This window comes from Phyllobates terribilis, unplaced genomic scaffold (genome assembly GCF_046119375.1).
Source record: "Phyllobates terribilis strain yellow unplaced genomic scaffold, ASM4611937v1 Scaffold_5__5_contigs__length_657084704, whole genome shotgun sequence".
Classification (NCBI taxonomy): Eukaryota; Metazoa; Chordata; class Amphibia; order Anura; family Dendrobatidae; genus Phyllobates; species Phyllobates terribilis.
The window spans coordinates 78,965,150-78,982,174 of NW_027362765.1; the positions used below are offsets into that span (position 1 = coordinate 78,965,150).

General features: G+C 47.2%; 1 pseudogene; it reads left to right on the forward strand.

Moving 5' to 3' along the window:
- The window catches only part of LOC141271472 (uncharacterized), a 149,419-nt pseudogene that overhangs the window by 78,397 nt on the left and 53,997 nt on the right, over nucleotides 1–17,025 (forward strand).

A 17,025-nucleotide genomic window follows, 5' to 3' on the forward strand; every position in this document is an offset into this window, starting at 1 on the left:
GAGTATTATATGGTGTCCATTCTGTATGTAGCATTATATGGGCCCATTATTCTGTATGGAGAATTATATAGGGCCCATTATTCTGTATGGAGCATTATATGGGCCCATTATTATGTATGGAGCATTATATGCAGCCCATTATTCTGTATGGAGCATTATATGGGGTCCATTATTCTGTATGGAGCATTATATGGGTTCCATTATTCTGTATGGAGCATTATATGGGGTGCACTATTCTGTATGGAGCATTATATGAGGTCCATTATTCTGTATGGAGCATTATATTGGCCCATTATGTAGCGATCATTATATGGGCCAATTATTCTGTGTGGAGCATTATATGGGGTCCATTATTCTGTGTGGAGCATTATATGGGGTCCATTATTCCGTATGGAGCATTATATGGGCCCATTATTCTGTATGGAGCATTATATAGGGCCCATTATTCTGTATGGAGCATTATATGGGGTCCATTATTCTGTATGGAGCATTATATGGGGTACATTATTCTGTATGGAGCATTATATGCGGTCCATTATTCTGTATGGAGCATTATATGGGGTCCATTATTCTGTATGGAGTATTATATGGGGTCCACTATTCTGTATGGAGCATTATATGGGGTGCACTATTCTGTATGGAGCATTATATGGGGTCCATTATTCTGTATGGAGCATTATATGGGCCCATTATTCTGTATGGAGGATTATAAGGGGTCCATTATTCTGTATTGAGCATTATATGGGGTCCATTATTCTGTATGGAGCATTATATGGGGTCCATTATTCTGTATGGAGTATTATATGGGGTCCACTATTCTGTATGGAGCATTATATGGGGTGCACTATTCTGTATGGAACATTATATGGGGTCCATTATTCTGTATGGAGCATTATATGGGCCCATTATGTATGGAGCATTATATGGGCCAATTATTCTGTGTGGAGCATTATATGGGCTCCATTATTCTGTATGGAGCATTATATGGGGTCCATTATTCTGCATGGAGCATTATATGGGCCCACTATTCTGTATGGCGCATTATATGGGGTGCACTATTCTGTATGGAGCATTATATGGGGTCCATTATTCTGTATGGAGCATTATATGGGGTCCATTATTCTGCATGGAGTATTATATGGGCCCATTAGTCTGTATGGAGCATTATATGGGGTCCATTATTCTGTATGGAGCATTATGTGGGGTCCATTATTCTGTATGGAGCATTATATGGGGTCCACTATTCTGTATGGAGCATTATATGGGGTCCATTATTCTGTATGGAGCATTATATGGGCCCATTATGTATGGAGCATTATATGGGCCAATTATTCTGTATGGAGCATTATATGGGCCAATTATTCTGTGTGGAGCATTATATGGGGCCCATAATACTGTATGGAGGACTATGTGGTGCCCATGATACTGTATGGAGGACTATGTGGTGCCCATGATACTGTATGGAGGACTATGTGGAGCCCATGATACTGTATGGAGGACTATGTGGAGCCCATGATACTGTATGGAGGACTATGTGGTGCCCATGATACTGTATGGAGGACTATGTGGAGCCCATGATACTGTATGGAGGACTATGTGGAGCCCATGATACTGTATGGAGGACTATGTGGTGCCCATGATACTGTATAGAGGACTATGTGGAGTCCATGATACTGTATGGAGGACTTAGTGGTGCCATAATACTGTATGGAGGACTTAGTGGTGCCCATAATACTGTATGGAGGACTTATTGGTGCCCATAATACTGTATGGAGCAATATATGGGGCCCATAGTACTGTATAGAGGACTATGTGGTGCCCATTATACTGTATGGAGGACTATACTGTCCGGTCTGCACTGTGCGCTGTGAGGATTCGCCGGTTTCTGAGCTATTGTAGAATTTACAATAGATATCACTCATGTAATGTAAGAAGTGAAATCTTCAGCATTGTACTATATATATATTTCTTTGCGGTATCTGTGTTAAAGGGGCCCACTGACACTCTTGCGCCCGGGGCCTACCCCTATATATAGTATTATGGCCTCCACATCATACACACACAGCTCTGCTACATCCACACTGTACATTTCTACTGATCCCTTGTCAGCTCATCCAGCACCATGACAACCAGCACAGCAGAGTCCTGCAGACACTGAGGCCCCTGATCATGTGACCCCTGACTCCTCCCCTCCTGTGACATCACCACAGGTCCTGTGCGGTGTGCGCACAGAGCAGCCATATATGTGGTGGCGGCTCTGCAGGTGGAGGTATGTGGAGATTCCCCCATTATGTTTCCCCTTGGTGGTTCTTCTCCCTCAGTAGGAATTAAAGGAAATTATGTAGCAGGTGTAAGCTATCCAGCAGTAGATTGGGTATCCATGGTTATGACCACTAACAGCTAACTGTCACTCTGTGAGTGGTTGTAACCATGGATACCTAAGCTACTGCAATGCCCTACACATAGAGTAAGGACATAGTGAACCAGGAGAGCTAAACTACGTTTCTAATTGGAGGTATTTTCTAATATTATTATTATTAATAAACCTATTACATGTTGGATAGGATATTGGAGATGGGAATACCCCTTTAACTTTATTGAAAATATATATTTCAGAAAAGTATAAGTAAATAGGTTTTATTAGTAGATTTTGTAGCAGGACATCTCATATTTTGTCTTCACAAATTGTGATATTTAAGATGTATTTTGCTGTAGAATAGAAGGATCCTCTCTGTTACCAAATAATCGTCACCCATTTTGCAGCAATCCAGTGGCTTCAGTGGTCTGTGCCCTCATCACTACTGAGGACAGTGACCGATTACTGGGGTCTGCAGGATTTTGTTTGGCATGTTATCAGGACAGTCAGAGACCACTTGTCCCGAGGTGCTGAAAGGTGAATCATGACTATCTTATACATTATCACATCGGCTGTGGAAGCCATCATCATGGACACTTGTTTGAGGTCTTGGTCTGTAGGTCTTACACCTGGACTATACAGGAGCTGTGAAGTTTGTGGCCAGACGGCTTGGGATTTTGTTTTGTACAGTGATGTGACTTTTTACCCTATAACAAGAAACTAAAACTTGTTCTTTTTGTACTAAGCATCTAGATCAGTAGTTTGCAATCACATTAATTAATTTACCCCAAGTACAGATATACTGTTAATCTGTTTTATTGAAGGCAAGATGGTGGCATGCCAAGGTGTAGACATGTAGGATGAGTAAATGAAGCTGGAATAGGGAATCCCTAATGCCTTACCAAAAAAATAAGAACTCTGTTGTCTGATAAAGAATATGAGGAAAGTTTCTCTCTTTCAGCTTCTTTCCACTGGCCATCGATTTCCAATATTGGCCCTCACATTGCCTTCCATATAATTTAATGGACCCCACATAGCCCTCATTATAATATAATGGACCCCACATAGCCCTCCATATATTTTAATCGATGCCACATAACCCTTCATATAATATAATGGGCCCCACATAGCCTTCCATATAATATAATGGGTCCCACATAACCCTCCATATAATATAATGGGCCCCACATAGCCTTCCATATAATATAATGGGCCCCACATAGCCTTCCATATAATATAATGGGCTGCACAAAGCCTTCCATATAATATAATGGGCCCCACATAGCCTTCCATATAATATAATGGGTCCCACGTAACCCTCCATATAATATAATGGGCCCCACATAGCATTCCATATAATATAATGGGCCCCACATAGCCTTTCATATAATATAATGGGCCCCACATAGCCTTTCATATAATATAATGGACCCCACATAGCCCTCCATATAATATAATGGGCCCCACATAGCCTGCCATATAATATAATGGGCCCCACATAGCCCTCCATATAATATAATGGCCCTACATAGCCTTTCATATAATATAATGGGCCCCACATATCCTTCCATATAATATAATTGTCCCCACATTGAGTTCCATATAATGTAATGGACCCCACATTGCCCTCTAAATAATATAATGGACCCCACATAGCCCTCCATATAATATAATGGGCCCCACATCGCCTTCCATATAATATAATGGGCCCCACATAGCCTTCCATATAATATAATGGGCCCCACATAGCCTTCCATATAATATAATGGGCCCCACATAGCCCTCCATATATTATAATGGACGCCACATAGCCCTCCATATAATATATTGGGCCCCACATAGCCTTTCATATAATATAATGGGCCCCACATAGCCTTTCATATAATATAATTGCCTCCACATTGAGTTCCATATAATGTAATGGACCCCACATTGCCTTCTATATAATATAATGGGCCCTACATAGCCTTCCATATAATATAATTGCCTCCACATTGAGTTCCATATAATGTAATGGACTCCACATTGCCCTCCATATAGTCTAATGGCCTCATCATTGCCTTCCATATAATATAATGGCCCCATATTTTACCCATTCTCAATAAAACAGTTTTGCAGATATCTAGGTTTTTTCATTTACCTGGTTGAAAACCAATGTATTAGGAGTTTTACATTAGGAGATTAATTTCTTAACACTGAAAATAAACAATCTTTCAAGTGAATGTATTATATACCCTCCACTCGAACGAACGCTGAAGCTCCCATGGTTTCTGTCAGCCTAAGTTTACAGAATTTACGTGATTTGACTTTTCTGTTCCACGTTGCTCCTCAGAGATCATGTGCCAAATATGCTGCCATCAGTGATTACCTGTAATCTTCATGTGAAGGTGCAACGTGCTTTGACCTCAAAAGTGGAGGAACTGTGTTGATAAGATACTAAATGTTCTGATCCATACAAAGACAGAGAATACAGTACGACGTACACACATTATATCTCCTCATATTTCCCCTTATTATCTCAAGTAGTTGTATTTTTTTTAGACTTTGGTAAGTTAAATCACTTTTTAGGTGATTGGATATTCACCAGAAACCAATTTTTTTCGATTAATTTTCTACAAATCCTTAAATATCGTAGAGCTGCATTAAAAATGGCAAGGAATGGGTTAAAAAAAAAGTTTTAAAAAATAATACCTGGCCCTCACCTGTCTTTTTCGGTCCAATAGCCAGTATGATCTTCACTAGGCCATCTTTGACGTGTGCTTATGCTGGCAATTTTTAGAGACACCAAAGATGTCAGGCACTAAAGGCCACCAAAGATGGCCCAGTGAAGGTCGCATCAGTTACCAGACCAAAGAAGATGACTGGACTGTGTAGTGGGACAAGTGTCGTCCAAATGAGTATAATGTATCTCTTTTTATTTTTTCATATGTTTATTATGCTCTGGGGTCTGGAGAGACATCGACTCACCTTCTTCCCATTCAGGTACAATATCGGATCCTCTCAGTGGAGATCTTCTACATAAGAGAATTTTCCTGATTGACCTTTCTAGAATGGATAGGGACAGGGACAAGATGGCGAAGAGGATATTACACCTCACCCTAGAGATCGTCTTCCGGCTTACTGGAGAGGTGAGAGATTCTGATGACGTCACATTACATCATTCTTATCTATGGGAATAACAGATGGACAGAACTGGAGAGGTGAGGACTCTGGAAATGTCTGTAGTGAGATTTATTAATGTGTCTCTCCATAACCAGGATTACACACTAGTGAAGAAGACCTCTAGTGAGCGCTGTCAGGACCCTGTGTCTGAGGGATGGGGAAGACCCCTGAGCCCAATCACTTGGCCTCCAACTCACCCCCTGATACATGAGGACATCAATGACCAGAAGATCCTAGAACTCACCTACAAGATGATTGAGCTGCTGACTGGAGAGGTGACAATGCCGGGAATGCTGGGACATTATACAGTAACGCTATGAAGGGATCGGGGGATGACGGTATCATTGTATGTGTCAGGTTCCTATAAGGTGTCAGGATGTCACCATCTACTTCACCATGGAGGAGTGGGAGTATTTAGAAGGACACAAAGATCTGTACAAGGACATCTTGATGGAGGTTCCCCAGCCCCTCACATCACCAGGTAATAGACAGGACTAAATACACACGGCCTATAATTATCTGTAAAGAATGAATTCAGTCTCTGTTTGTGTTTCCTACAGTTCTATCCAGTAAGAGGACAACACCAGAGAGATGTCGCTGTCCTTTTCGTCCACATGATGGTTCAGACGAATACCTCAATGTTCCCCAGGATCATCAGGTAGATGGAGAGAACGTGTCATGAAATCTCCTCTATGATGTGTAGAAGGCTGTGAAGGTCTTGTATTCAGTCTTGTTTGACCCACCAGTATTATACACTGAATGGCCAATTTATTAGAGACACCGGCCCTTTAGTGATTACAAGTTTTTGGTTTATTAAGGAACTGAAGTGATTTGATAACTACTGCTGTCATTTAATTTTTGGTCATCATGTTAATTTATGATCTTTTTTCCTAAATAATTTCTTACTACTTCTCATCTGTCTGTGAATTTTCCAATATTTGTTTCAGGGTAAAGATCTGACCCATATTTACACTGCAGAGACATATGTGAGTGGTTTTGAGTGGTGTAAAGAGGAGATTCCTACAGATAACCGCTCAGGTGAGTACAAGTTTGTGTTACATGTTATGGTTTGTTTTCATGTGGATTTATTCGTACTCCCATGACAGCACCACGAGAGAGGATCCGCCCATGAAGGACAGGAAACCTACAGGTTAAAAAGGGTGGCACCTCTCTCCCGCCTCAGTTTAGGTTTTCTGTCCTTGATGGGAGACCTATCAGGCTTACCTGCAGGATGAAGAAAAAAGATCTCTTGCCCCAGATGGAATAGACAGGGCTGGGGCGGTGAAGTTCCTGCCCTAGTCGGTCCTGAACTTCTGGAGACGCCACGGCAGGGCTCATTGGGGCACCTCCGTGTGCGTTGCGGTCAGTGTGACATCCCCTCTTGCAGAGGTGGATGGTCCGCTATGTGTGGACCACCGCCCCCCCTGCTACACTATACAGGAGACCTGGGCCGCAGCCGGCGGGGAACGTGTCAGGCGCGGCCCTGTGACGTATTTCCGGTGTGCCGGAGCCTTCCGGAAGTGGGCGTGGTTCGTGCTCGGCCAGGAAGTATGGGGCTGCATGCGAGTGTGTGAGAACGCCGGAGCAGGAGCCTGTTCGCCGCTGACGAGGGGCGTCCCGCCAGTGCTGCTGGGAGGCAGTGATTAGCCCACCTGGGGGGAGAGGGAGGTTCCTTCCGGGGACCCACCACACAGGTACCAGGTATGGCCAGTATGAAAAGGACCTGGCAGCATACAGAGGTGCTTCCCTGCCCATTGTTTTCTTTTGGCAACGTGGGAGATTCGAAAGAGCAGCTACCACCTCAGCAAGAACAACTGCTGCAGGAGCAGCCCTCTGGGGAGCCCTCACAACGGGCGGTGCAACGTCGTTGCCAGTATGGGTCCAGTCGTTCAACTAGGAAGTTCACCGCAAAAAGCAGGAAGGAAGGTCCTGTTGTTCGGCGTGATCCTCCGCCAGTTAATAAGGATTCCTCTGCTTCTACAGTACCACATATTCCAGGGGGTATGTGGAATCTTCGTGAAAGTTCTACTAATTCTTCCTCTAGTTCTCTGTCTATAATTGTTTCAGAGCAAGAAATGTTCATTTAAATTAAAACATAAGGAATGTGCCCTATGCAGCAATCTGCTCCCTGATGCATATATTAAAAAATTGTGTCAACCTTGTATTGACAAGGTGATGACGGAAGAAACAGGGTTTTCCTTAGGTCTAAAAACTTTAATTAAAAAAGAAACAGACAAGGCTTTGCGAGGGAATTCTGAGCCCAGGCATTCTCTTCAGGACCCTCAGCCAGTCTCAGACTCTGATATCTCAGACGTTTCCTCCTCTTCCACCTCTTCCTCTAATAGCGAGTCTGATAGACAATGTTTTCCTCTGCATGAGGTTGATGCCTTGGTGAAAGCTGTCCAGACTACCATAGGCATTGTGGACACTAGACCAGAAAAATCTTTGGAGGATGTAATGTTTGGGGGATTAGGTCAGAAAAAGCAGAGATGTTTTCCCATGAACACTAAAATTAAAGATCTCATTGCTAGAGAGTGGCAAAAGCCAGACAGGAAGGCTAGCATCCCCCCTCCTTCAAAAGTAAGTATCCGTTTGATGATGCCGCAAGTTCCTCTTGGTCAAAAGCACCAAGGCTAGATGTTGCCATTGCTAAGGCATCAAAAAAGTCTTCTCTCCCATTCGACGACATGGGAGCATTAAGAGACCCCCTGGACAGACGAGCAGATATCTTTTTGAAAGGTGCTTTGGAGACAGCTGCAGGAGCCCTGAAACCAGCAGTTGCAGCCACCTGCACATCCAGAGCCCTGATGGTCTGGCTGGAACAACTAGACAACCAACTGAAGGAGGGTGTCTCCAGGAAGGAGATGATTTCTTCCCTTTCCCTAGTCCAGGGTGCAGCGGCCTTTCTGGCTACCGCGTGTGCGGACTCGGTTAGACTGGCAGCGAAATCATCAGCTCTATCAAATGCTGCTCGGAGAGCTCTATGGCTTAAATGCTGGCCTGGAGATGTACAAACGAAGTCTAGACTTTGTACTATTTCTTGTGAGGGGGAATATCTTTTTGGCCAAACCATGGATAAACTTTTGGAAAAAGCTGGAGATCCTAAGAAGGGGTTTCTGTCTGTATCTCTACCCTCTTTTAAGAAATCATTTCGGAAAAAGAAGTTTGTCCGAAGAAGATTTTTTAGAGAACAGGAGAAATTAGAAGAAAGATGTTGCAAAGGTAGAGGCCTACTCTTTGGTTCTTCTTCCAGAGATGAGCAGAAGCCAGGGGAATCACAATCGGCCCAGGTGGGATGGAGATCGTCATTGTTTTTCCCGTCTTGGGATCGTATTTCACACAGCAATTGGATTCTGAGCCTAATTAGATTTGGTCTTAAATTTCAATTTAAAGCCCTTCCTTACAGAAGATTCGTGATTATTCCCTCTAGTTCCTCCCCAGAGCGGCAGACTGCCCTTGTATTGGAGATTCAAGACCTATTAAAGAAAAATGTCCTGATTGAGGTTCCGAAAACAGAAGAGGAACACGGATTCTACTCCTCGCTCTTCCTGGTCCCCAAGCCAGATTGGTGCTTCAGGACAATCATAAATTTAAGATCCTTAAATAGCCTTCTTAAAATACATACTGTAACATACCTGGCGGCGTCCTTGCATAGTGGTCCATCTCCCACTGTGCAAGAGTGCGCACTTGATCTCCAGTCCAGTCTGCTAGCCTGGCTTCCCACCATGCTGTCTGCTTGCCTCTGTTTCTGCTGCTTAAGGGTGGTGCCCGATCACTTCCTGTTTCTTGTACCTGCTGCAGACACACCCCTGATGCGTCCTCAGCCTATTGCTGTCTGTCACCTGGTATTTAACCCAGCTCCTCCCAAGAAACCCTGCCTGAGCATTGTGTTCTGTCAGTTGGCGTCTTGTCACTGATGTGCCAGGTCCTGTCTATGTTTCCTGCCTTGTGGTATCAGTTCCCGTGTCTGAACTGTGTCCTGTCTGAATTATCTTCTAGCCTGTTGTCTTCTGCATATCCTGGAGGCTGTATTTCCAGGCCAGTGTGAACTCGCTCCTAGCCTGTTCTTTCTGCCTTCTAGGGGCCGCATACCTAGACCCATTCCTGTATCTTGCCTGTTCCTGTCTGAACACGCTCCTAGCCTGTTCGTTCCGCCTTCTAGGGGTCACATACCTAGACCCGCTCCTGTATCTTGCTGCTGTGTCTGTTCTTGTCTGAATACTCTCCTAGCCTGTTTCCTGTTTTTCTCTATGTCCGTACCTTCCCTTTTTCTGCAGAGTCTGAACTCGTACATAACTCCTGCTCGTTGTCACTGTACTTCCGTTTGTGAGTTTGTGGTCCACTCGCTACTTCACTGCAAGTACCCTGTGGGTATCTGGTTCTGCCTTTCCCTTCCTGTCTGTTCCGTGTGTACAGAGCCCTGTCCCACCTGCTCTGCCTTGCTCACTGCTCCGGCAGTCTTGCTCCGCTCTGACCCTTTGCTCACTGCTCCGGCAGTCTCGCTCCGCTCTGACCCTTTGCTCACTGCTCCGGCAGTCTCGCTCCGCTCTGACCCTTTGCTCACTGCTCCGGCAGTCTCGCTCCGCTCTGACCCTTTGCTCACTGCTCCGGCAGTCTCGCTCCGCTCTGACCCTTTGCTCACTGCTCCGGCAGTCTCGCTCTGCTCTGACCCTTTGCTCACTGCTCCGGCAGTCTCGCTCTGCTCTGACCCTTTGCTCACTGCTCCGGCAGTCTCGTTCTGCTCTGACCCTTTGCTCACTGCTCCGGCAGTCTCGCTCTGCTCTGACCCTTTGCTCACTGCTCCGGCAGTCTCGCTCTGCTCTGACCCTTTGCTCACTGCTCCGGCAGTCTCGCTCTGCTCTGACCCTTTGATCACTGCTCTGGCAGTCTCGCTCTGCTCTGACCCTTTGCTCACTGCTCCGGCAGTCTCGCTCTGCTCTGACTCCTTTGCTCACTGCTTCGGCAGTCTCGCTCTGCTCTGACTCCTTGCTCACTGCTCCGGCAGTCTCGCTCTGCTCTGACCCTTTGCTCACCGCTCCAGGCGGCCTTGTCCTGCTCTACTCTCGCTCACCGCTACTGGCGGTCTCGTCTTGCTCTGCTCTTGCTCGCCGCTCCGGGCGGTCTCACTCTGCTGTGTTTGTCCGCTGCATCTGCGGTTCTGTTCCTGAGTCCCAGTCTGAACTGGGTCCTATCCACTCTGTGCTCCAACCTGTCATACCAGCCAGTACCTCCCTGCCTGCATACCAGTCGTGCTCGCCAGCATCCACCCGTCTGTACTCCAGCCGTGTCTGCCTATACCCACCAGTCTGTGTGCCAGCCTAACCTGCCTGTTCCAGTATTCCCCTGTGTGGGTCAACGGCCGTGTCCGGGGTCTGACCTGGAGTAGCACCTGGTCCCTCTGCCCGGTTCCTCCCTGGTGCACTGGCGTCGTATGCCGTCGTGCAACCTTGGTCGGATCGGGCAGATACTTAGTTACGCCCCTCCAGGCACTCTCCGGTTCATGGCACAGTGGAATCACTACATACACACGCACACGCCACTCAGCCCGGGCGTGTGCATTACAGCATGCTCAGGCCATGGTTCCCGTTGAGCCCCATGGCCTTCGCTCTCTGAGATGTTTTCCAGCGAATACGTGCTTCTAGAAGAAACTTTTTTGTTTTTTTGCTACCAGCTGAGTTTCAGGCGTATTACGCACCCGTCCAGATGGATCTATCAGCACTCGTTCCTGCGGATCCACCACGGTACTATAGGGATCCAAGACTGAGTCGTGCATTTGTGGAGCAATGCATGCTACACTTCAAGTTCTACCCTCTTTGTTTTCCCACCGATCGGGTTAAGGTGGGATTCATGATGTCTTACCTAATGGGTGATGCCTTGAAATGGATTACCCCCCTATGGGACGCACAGGATCCTATCGTCCTGGACATAATGGCCTTCCTGGTGGCCTTTCTAATGGTCTTCGATGACCCTAATCCAGAGGCTCCTGCTGAAGCTTCACTTCCCAATAACCCGGAGCAGCCCCGTTGGGTAATGTGTGTGGGTAGCGCACTAGTCCTCCTGCCCGAAGAGACTACTGCCCACCTAGAATACACAGGATGACTACGCTCTCCGGAATACTCCTCCCAACCTCAAGAGGCAGTCCAGATGTGCTAGGCCTAGAGGCAAGCCGTCACGCCAGGGTCTGTCCTCCCAAAGACCTCCTGACCCCAACCTGGAGGTCCCTGCTGAAGCTTCACTTCCCTGTATCCCGGAGCAGCCCCGATGGGTAATGTGCGTGGGTAGCGCACCAGTTCTCCTGCCCGAAGAGACTTCTGCCCACCTAGAATCCACACAGGAGGACTTCCTGCACCCGGTATCTGATGCTTCACCCACTTTAACCGGTGAGCCTATCCAAGGGTACTCCGAAGCAGTGATTACCTCCGAGTCTGTGCATCTCTACTACCTGGCGGAGGACCCCCTGTTGCCTCCTGAATCCTCCGGGATACCACCTGATGTCAAATGGAGAGAGACTTCCCTACACCCGGTACCCGATACTTCGTCCGCTCCGTCCTGTGAGCCTGACAATGGGTACCTCAAAGCGGTAGTTAACCTCGAGTCTCTACACCCCTCCGACCAGGCGGAGGACCTCCAGTTGTCTCCAGAACCCTTCGGGGTGCTACCTGGTAGCGAATGGACTGAGACTCTCCTATACTCGGTACCTGTTACCTCGGCCGCTTCTTCCAGTGAGTCCGACCTAGTGTACTCCGAAGCAGAGGTTATCGCCGAGTCTCTACACCCCTCCAACCAGGCGGAGGACCTCCAGTTGTCTCCTGAACACTTCGGGGTGCTACCTGATAACGAATGGACAGGGACTCTCCTATACTCGGTACCTGATACCTTTGCCGCTTCTTCCAGCGAGTCCAACCTAGTGTACTCCGAAGCAGAGGTTACCCCCGAGTCTCTGCACCCCGCCAACCCGGCGGAGGACTTCCAGTTGTCTCCTGAACCCTCTGGGGTGCTACCTGATAATAAGTGGAGAGAGACTTCCTTGTGTGCTGTTCCTGGTACTCCACCCTTTTCGTCTGTTGCTGAGGATGGCTGGATAGGAGGTAGCATCCTAGCTAACCAGATGAGACCAGTTTTTCCTGTGGACAGTGGAAGTGATCTCCTTGAAGTGAAGGATTGGCCCTCGAATTCCCTGCAGAACATTCTGGCAGGCCTGAAGAAGAGGGGGCGTAAGGGGGGGGGTACTGTAACATACCTGGCGGTGTCCTTGCATAGTGGTCCATCTCCCACTGTGCAAGAGCGCGCACTTGATCTCCAGTCCAGTCTGCTAGCCTGGCTTCCCTCCATGCTGTCTGCTTGCCTCTGTTTCTGCTGCTTAAGGGTGGCGCCCGATCACTTCCTGTTTCTTGTACCTGCTGCAGACACACCCCTGATGCGTCCTCAGCCTATTGCTGTCTGTCACCTGGTATTTAACCCAGCTCCTCCCAAGAAACCCTGCCTGAGCATTGTGTTCTGTCAGTTGGCGTCTTGTCACTGATGTGCCAGGTCCTGTCTATGTTTCCTGCCTTGTGGTATCAGTTCCCGTGTCTGAACTGTGTCCTATCTGAACTATCTTCTAGCCTGTTGTCTTCTGCCTATCCTGGAGGCTGTATTTCCAGGCCAGTGTGAACTCGCTCCTAGCCTGTTCTTTCCGTCTTCTAGGGGCCGCATACCTAGACCCGTTCCTGTATCTTGCCTGTTCCTGTGTGAACACGCTCCTAGCCTGTTCGTTCCGCCTTCTAGGGGCCGCATACCTAGACCCGCTCCTGTATCTTGCTGCTGTGTCTGTTCTTGTCTGAATACTCTCCTAGCCTGTTTCCTGTTTTTCTCTATGTCCGTACCTTCCCTTTTTCTGCAGAGTCTGAACTCGTACCTAACTCCTGCTCGTTGTCACTGTACTTCCGTTTGTGAGTTTGTGGTCCACTCGCTACTTCACTGCAAGTACCCTGTGGGTATCTGGTTCTGCCTTTCCCTTCCTGTCTGTTCCGTGTGTACAGAGCCCTGTCCCCCCTGCTCTGCCTTGCTCACTGCTCCGGCAGTCTTGCTCCGCTCTGACCCTTTGCTCACTGCTCCGGCAGTCTCGCTCCGCTCTGACCCTTTGCTCACTGCTCCGGCAGTCTCGCTCCGCTCTGACCCTTTGCTCACTGCTCCGGCAGTCTCGCTCCGCTCTGACCCTTTGCTCACTGCTCCGGCAGTCTCGCTCTGCTCTGACCCTTTGCTCACTGCTCCGGCAGTCTCGCTCTGCTCTGACCCTTTGCTCACTGCTCCGGCAGTCTCGCTCTGCTCTGACTCCTTTGCTCACTGCTCCGGCAGTCTCGCTCTGCTCTGACTCCTTGCTCACTGCTCCGGCAGTCTCGCTCTGCTCTGACCCTTTGCTCATCGCTCCAGGCAGCCTTGTCCTGCTCTACTCTCGCTCACCGCTACTGGCGGTCTCGTCTTGCTCTGCTCTTGCTCGCCGCTCCGGGCGGTCTCACTCTGCTGTGTTTGTCCGCTGCATCTGCGGTTCTGTTCCTGAGTCCCAGTCTGAACTGGGTCCTATCCACTCTGTGCTCCAACCTGTCATACCAGCCAGTACCTCCCTGCCTGCATACCCTGCATACCAGTCGTGCTCGCCAGCATCCACCCGTCTGTACTCCAGCCGTGTCAGCCTATACCCACCAGTCTGTGTGCCAGCCTAACCTGCCTGTTCCAGTATTCCCCTGTGTGGGTCAACGGCCGTGTCCGGGGTCTGACCTGGAGTAGCATCTGGTCCCCCTGCCCGGTTCCTCCCTGGTGCACTGGCGTCGTATGCCGTCGTGCGACCTTGGTCGGATCGGGCAGATACTTAGTTACGCCCCTCCAGGCACTCTCCGGTTCATGGCACAGTGGAATCACTACATACACACGCACACGCCACTCAGCCCGGGTGTGTGCATTACAGATACCTTTAAAGTGGAATCATTAAAAACAATAATAAAATTACTTTTCGCCCACTGTTATATGGTAGTCCTGGATCTTAGAGACGCATATTACCATGTTCCCATTAATAAAGATTATCAGAAGTATTTAAGGGTGGCCATTGAAATAAGAGGGGTTGTTAAACACTTCCAGTATACCGCCCTTCCCTTTGGGTTGGCTATAGCCCCGAGAGTTTTTACCAAACTAGTGTCAGAAGTTATGGCCCATTTAAGAGAAAAAGACATCTTAATATTCCCTTACCTGGATGATTTCCTGATAGTGAGGAACTCCTTTGTACAATGTGAAGCCCACCTTCAAGTGACAATCTCTGTCCTAGAAGGCCTGGGTTGGTTTCTAAATCTGGAAAAATCTAGGTTGACCCCACAAAAGCCTCAACAATTTCTGGGGGTCATTTTAGATTTAGAAAGACAGTTATGGCATTTATCAGAAGAAAAGATTGCAAAAATCTAGGGCCTAGTAAAACATTGTATGGATAGACCCACTATGTCACTCCGTAAAGCCATGTCATTATTAGGGACCCTGACCTCGAGTTTTACCGTGGTGCGTTGGTCCCAATTTCACTCAAGGGCTCTTTAATGGGATATATTATATAACGACTCAATTCTAGATGGACATCTAGACCAGCAGTTTACCTTGGCCCCTCGCTCCTTACAATCCTTTCGTTGGTGGTTGGTGTACACTAATCCTTCTAGGGGAGTCCCTTGGGAAAGTAAACCTACTGCAGTCTTCACTACGGATGCAAGTGCTACAGGTTGGGGAGCTCATTTTGAAGGTAACTTAATTCAGGGGACCTGGTCAGAGAATGAGGTACAGTTTTCCTCGAATGTTAAGGAACTTTTGGCGGTTGATCATGCGCTCAGTGGGTTCCTTGTATATTTGCAGGGCCAGGATGTCTGTATACTCTCGGACAATCAAGTCACAGTAGCTTATATAAATCATCAAGGGGGAACCCGTTCAAAAGACTTAATGACAGTAGCAGTCTTCTTCAGAAAGCAAAAGATCATTTTCTCTCCCTTTCTGCTGTGCATCTAAGAGGAAAAGAGAACGTCAGAGAAGGAGAATGGTCCTTGAACCCTCAGATATTCTCCAATATTGTTGCAATGTGGGGTCTTCCAACAGTGGACTTGTTCGCGACAAGATACAATCGGAAGGTGGCAGCGTTTTGTTCTCTAAACCCCAGAGAAAGGCCCCTGACAGTGGACGCCTTCATGATTCCCTGGGAGTTTCCTTTGGCATATGCATTCCCTCCTATGGTCCTGCTTCCGTCAGTCATAAGGAAGATCAGGGCAGACAAAGCAAGAATGATCTTCATATGCCCCTTTTGGCCCAAGAGGCCATGGTTCTCTTGTCTCCGGAGAATGTCAATATCAGACCCCTGGGTTCTTCTGGAGATTCCGGACCTTCTCACTCAGGGTCCGGTTCCCCATCCTCCAGCCTCAAATCTCCATTTAACGGCATGGAATTTGAAAGGGCACTGTTAACCAGCAAAGGGTTTTCCACAAATGTAGTAAACACTCTCCTATGTAGCAGAAAACCCGTTACTACCCACATCTACGCTAGAACTTGGAGGAAGTTCCTGTCCTTTTCAAAATTCAAACCAGAGGATGGGGTTCCTATTGGGAAGATACTAGAATTTCTACAGCGGGGTTTAGATCAGGGCCTTACCACTAGTACATTGAAAGTACAAGTTTTGGCTTTAGGAGCCTTATTTTCTTTCGATATAGCGGCTAATTATTGGATAGCACGGTTTATAAAAGCCTCTCTTAGGTGTAGACCTATTATTAAATCCAGATCCTCTCCCTGGGATTTAAACCTGGTCTTAAATGCCTTGACTAACCCTCCCTTCGACCCCTAGATTCAGCCTCCCATAAAATTATTCTTCTCAAGACAGCACTGTTAGTTGCCCTGACTTCAGCCAGAAGAGTGAGTGACATACAGGTGATTTCTATATCCCCACCATTTACTCGAATTCTGAATGATAGAATTGTATTAAGGCCTGACCCAGCTTTTCTTCCAAAGGTAGTCTCACGATTTCATAGGACTCAAGAGATAAATCTTCCAACTTTTTGTTTTCCCCATAAAAATCAGAAAGAGGAGAAACTACACATATTGGATGTTAGGAGGTGCGTACTTAAATATCTGGAGGTCTCACAGAGTTTTAGGAAAGATAGTTCCCTATTTATATGCCATCAGGGGCTAGGAAAGGTTGTAAAGCTTCAAAAGCTACAATTGCGAGGTGGATTATAGAAGCCATCTCCCTCACCTACTCTTCGGGAGATAAGGAAGTACCGGAGGGGTTGAGGGCACACTCCACCAGAGCAGTAGCAACCTCCTGGGCCGAGAAGACGGGGGTTTCCATCGAAGACATACAGTTAGGTCCATATATATTTGGACAGAGACAACATTTTTCTAATTTTGGTTCTAGACATTACCACAATGAATTTTAAACAACAATTCAGATGCAGTTGAAGTTCAGACTTTCAGCTTTCATTTGAGGGTATCCACATTAAAATTGGATGAAGGGT